Genomic DNA, 5,613 nt, shown 5'->3' with positions numbered 1-5,613 from the left:
TATTTATATCAATTATTTATTAATATAAATGCAACAAAATGGTTTACATCCATAATAAATAATTAAATAAATATATACATATTGTTAAAATAAATTTGTACAGTGCCAACAAAGGCTGCATTTATTTAATAAAAAATACAGTAAAACCAGTAATATTGTGAAATGCAATTTAAAATAACGGCTTTCTATTTTAATATATTGTAAAATTTATTTCAGTGATGCAAAGCTGAATTTTCAGCATCATTACTCCAGTCTTCAGTGTCACATGATCCTTCAGAAATCATTCTGATATGCTGATTTTCTGCTCAAGAAACATTTCTGATTATTATCAATGTTGAAAACCATTTTACTGCATAATATTTTGGTGACTTTTTCACAGGATTCTTTGATGAATAAAAAGAAAAAAGAACAGCATTTATTTGCAATATTTTTTGTAACAATGTACAAGCGTGTTCATACTATTTCATATAATAATTATTGTTATTTATTTGTTTGGTAAGTATCTACCTAAAAAGTGTGATAACGTACACAATGTGTTTAGCACAATGAGTGTGTTTATTATTATTGTTGCCAGAGGTGTGGTTATGATCACAGTCATAAGTGAAAACTCTTAAGCCAGCAGAGGTGAAGCTTTTAAAAGCCTGTAGTGTGTGTATAAATAGTTCTGCCGCTCAACACGTGTCTGTCTTTAATTGATTTATCATCATCTAAATCCTCTGTTGATGCACACAATGGAATACAGCAGGGCAAGTCTGGATCTGTGTCTTATGGGCCAAGAGTCTAAGCTACTGTAAAATACTATTCTCACACTGTTAACCCATCAGCAACCTCTATTAACAAACATTTCCTTGTCTTTAATGCATAAAACAAAATATAATAATAATTCAAGACGGCTAATGAAGAAAAACAAATCAGTTTTATTAACGTAATTAGAAAAAAAAACAATATTATTTAACTTGCCACATCATGGTAGCATTTGCCCCAAATGTATGCCGATTAAAATAATAAATATATTGCTTTAATAATAAAATATCACAATGCAAAATAAATAAAAGACTTCATTTTTAATACTACTCCAATAGATAATATAATAATATATTTTGCAGTAGTATGAAAAATGAAGCCTGTAATTGTCACGTAATGCTGCCGGAAGGAACGATGGAGACACAGAATAGCAAACACAGCCTTTTATTAAATCCAAACAGGGTAAATCCACACCAGGAAGGGAAGATGGCACACGGTCACAACATGTAGACCCGACAAACACGGACTGAACAGACTGGGAATTAAATACACAGGATAACGAGGGAATTGGGAGGAACACAGGTGAACAGAATGACTAATTAAGAGACAACGAGGACAGGAATGAACAAATAAGGGCACATGAGGGAGAAACTGGGTCACGGGGAGCAAAACTCAAAAACAGTCCAACCCTGACATTTCGCCCCCCTCCCGGAAGGTGCGTCCTCACGCCGTAGAACCAACAGAGAGAGGGATGGGTGGGAACTGGGAGGAGGCTCAGGGGGAGGACGGACAGACCCGACAAACACAGACTGAACAGACTGGGGCTTAAATACACAGGATAACGAGGGAATTGGGAGGAACACAGGTGAACAGAATGACTAATTAAGAGACAACGAGGACAGGAATGAACAAATAAGGGCACATGAGGGAGAAACTGGGTCACGGGGAGCAAAACTCAAAAACAGTCCAACCCTGACATTTCGCCCCCCCTCCCGGAAGGTGCGTCCTCACGCCGTAGAACCAACAGAGGGAGGGACGGGTGGGAACTGGGAGGACGGACACCCGGGAGGGGGCCGGCAGACAGAGTCCAGGGAGGTGACGACGGAGGGAGGAGCCAAAGAGGGAAAACCGTGTGGAGCCGACGGAGGGAGGAGCCATGGAGGAGGAAGGGCTGACGACTCCAGGGGGCCAACCGACTGCGGCGGAGCAGGTGGCGGAGGAGCCTGAGGCGGAGCAGATGGCGCCGGCGACCGATGCGGAGGCGGGGATCCAGAAGGCCGCGGTGGAGCCGGAACGACAGAGGACTGAGGAGGAGCCGAAGGGATGACAGGAGCCTGACAGAGCCGGAGGGATGAGGCACAGCCAGAGGAGTGGAGTCCCGAGGCGACGGATGGTCGACGACAGACCAAGGCGGAGCCGGAGGGACGAGGGAGCTCGGTGGAGCCAGTGGACTGATGGGCCATGGCGGAGAGGAGGGAGCTAGGAGCCATGGTGGAGCCGATGGGTCGACGCGGAGTCCGGGGCTTAGAGGCTGGAGGCAAAGGCAAGGGATTCTCCAGCCACGGTGACGATGGAGGATGGCAGACCCGCGGGGCTCGCACCGTATAGATGGTGGGCTGAGGGTGAGCAGAGGGGCTGCCAGACGACAGCGGAGGAGGAGGCAGGAGCGGGTGGACCTTTGTGAGCCTCCGGGCTCTCGGGGATGCCCTTGGGGACAGAAGCCCTCTCCTGGCTGGACGTGGAAACAGGAACGGGAGGGACAGAGGTCACCGACGGAGGAGGGAGGAAACGGGGCAGGTCGGTATACAAATCAATTAAGTCTTTCCAATTTTCCTTTACCCAGATCCTTAGACAGCTCACCCTCAGCCACGGTGCCCCCAATTTGTTACAAACCCCTGTTAAGTTTAGCCAGAAAGGGGGATGCAGCATAAAGTTAAATATTAAATATTTATTTAAATAACAAAACGGAGCATAAAACAAATGGAAACACGTATCCAAACAAAAAAACGGGAAACACAAATTAACATAGAATAAATAGCAAAGGATAATATACTTCCCCAAACCACGGAGCAACTCCAAAGTATAAAAGTCAACAAAAAGAAAAACAAACCCAAAATTTAAGAAAAAGGAAAAGGGGTAATAAAGCTTGTTTGCTGGAGGATCTCCTTCCCTCCCATGCTCCGCTTCAGCGTCCTTTATATAGCTAGTAATCACTCATTCCATGAGACGCAGGTGCACCGGGGCGGACCTAAACAATCAGACTCAAAGAGAAAGATTAGGGGAGACATGACGTCACATGAAGGAAGATGCACTCAAGGCGTAGGCCATAACACTGCGCTCTCACTGTCCATGACACTCTCCCCCGTGGCGATCTCTGTAGCCGGCTCTCGCACCTTGTCTGACGTCACAGGTTCGGGCTCCGGGGCGATCCTCAGCACTGTCGCTCTCTCTAGCGATGGCTCTGGCTCTCCGTCAGCGGTGGGCTCGGTCTTAAGCTCCGCGCAGCAGGGTGATGATGGGCTGGGCTCTGGGTCTGGCTGTGTTCTGGATCGGGGGTAGACGCTCTCCAGACACTGAATGATAGCCTCCCTCCAGCACAGTCCGGTGGTGTCTGGGAGGTCGACGGGGCGGTAGTAGTTGCCGATGCAGAACAGGGAGTTAAAACGGCGAGCTGGCTGAACTCCACAGCATACTCCAAGAGGGAAAGGTCCTTGCGGGCGAGGGAGGTAAACTTGACAGCGAGGGAATCCATGGGGAAGGAAACAAAACAAAAAACACTGAATGGAAAACGGAAAACAAACGGAGTGGAGACACATAGTTTGTAGGTCGGGTCTTCTGTCACGTAATGCTGCCGGAAGGAACGATGGAGACACAGAATAGCAAACACAGTCTTTTATTAAATCCAAACGGAGTAAATCCACACCAGGAAGGGAAGATGACACACGTTCACAACATGTAGACCCGACAAACACGGACTGAACAGACTGGGGCTTAAATACACAGGATAACGAGGGAATTGGGAGGAACACAGGTGAACAGAATGATTAATTAAGAGACAACGAGGATAGGAACAGGAACAACCAAATAACTGGGTCACAGGGAGCACATGGGGAGCAAAATATTTTAATGAAAATTATATATATATATATGAAAAATAATACTTTTTTTTTAAAAATTTTTTATTTCTTTTTAAATGAAGTACAACTTAGTCCCTCCAACACAATTTCACTCTCATATTACATATAACATCATCCCATTATCTGCACATGTCTTTGCTTACATGCTCGTCTTCTTCCTCAGTCTCATAGCAGCTCTTCCTCTGGGTCTGATCTGGCATGGACACACAGGCGACCCGTGTTGGATAAAGACAATCTGGCTGAGCTGGGCATCACGTGTGCACTGTAACGTCTGGCACACCACACAATGTACCACATGAGAGACGAGTAATGATACGCTTCACCTAAAGAGCTCATTTCATCAGCACCACTTTATGGATGGAGAATCAGGGAGGAACATGAAAAGCACTAAAATTAAGATTTAAATTTGGGCCAAAAGCACAGAGAAGGTTGAAACTTTTATTGGAGGTTTGTCTTCAATTTTTCAGTGAGAAAAAAATCTGTTTGATTACTGTAATGCATTTATCATTTTTGTCAGCTCTGCAGTGATGAATGTCATTTTTGAGACTCCCCCTTCTGGTGAAACATGATACATTTGTTTAAAACACAATGGATGTGTTTGGAATAGCATACTACTCTTACAATTACAGTATATATGCTGTAAGTACATTGTATATAAATAATATTTGAAACATTTTATAATGTTGTACTGTTTAACATTCTATTATTAAAAAATAGTATGTAGTAATAGTAAGAATACTAGTATTCCAATCCAGATAGCATCATAAAATAAAAATAATTGAAATGAACACTTATAGAACACGTGTGTATATATATATATATATATATATATACACGCACTACTATTCAGACTTTGAGATCAATTAAAAAAAAAATTATATAATTTTATTCCGTAAGGACAAGTTAATATAATTAAAAGTGACAGTAAAACATTTATAATGTTATAAACGTTTATAATATTATATTACATGAAATAAGGGCAGAAATTGTACTGTATTAAGAAACAAGCAGAGCATTGGTTAAGAAAAGATTTTTATTTGAAACACCTCTTATCCTGAGACACATTCGTCCCTTTCAAATTCCAACACAAATAAGAAAAATTAATAAATAAGAGCCATTTTTTTTGTTATTTACAATTCAGCAGATTACATTACCAACCCAAAAAATACTTTCATATAAACATAAAAAAACAAAAAAAGTAGTCAGGTGAAGATGATGGCATTCGCTCTAAGTCTAGGTCCACATCACAATCGGTACAAACTGTGATCCATGCAAGAGAAGTCGATTACGACGAGAGTTGGTCAGTTCGACAGAATAAAGTGTCTGAAGGTGAAAGAGACGATATGGCACAGTTACAAAAAACACAGACACCAACATAGTGATCAATGTTAAGTGCACGTCACATTTGGGATCATTTACAGAGACAAACGTTGGCTTTTAAGGACACCTCGAGGAGAAGATTACAAGGTTCAGTGCGGACTGATGCATCATGGGGTTTGGCCCTGTAAACCAGTGATTGAGAGTAGTCTGTAAGTGTAGGTGTGCGTACGGCTCATAGTGGTCAGATGGGGGAGCAGGTCTAGCGTCAGAGGTCACCACATGAATGGACAAGCACACAGACGGGGGATGTGAAAATAGCATCGTTTTTTATGGCACCGTATCATCCGTGCTATTCAAAAACCGGAGGTTGCTTCCAGTTAACTTAGTAAATTCAGTGTCCAATCACACACTC

The sequence above is a fragment of the Sinocyclocheilus rhinocerous genome, unplaced genomic scaffold (genome assembly GCF_001515625.1).
Source record: "Sinocyclocheilus rhinocerous isolate Xijiao unplaced genomic scaffold, SAMN03320098_v1.1 scaffold2716, whole genome shotgun sequence".
Lineage (NCBI taxonomy): Eukaryota > Metazoa > Chordata > Actinopteri > Cypriniformes > Cyprinidae > Sinocyclocheilus > Sinocyclocheilus rhinocerous.
The sequence above is the reverse complement of the archived record's forward strand: the minus strand, read 5'-3'. Positions refer to the sequence as shown.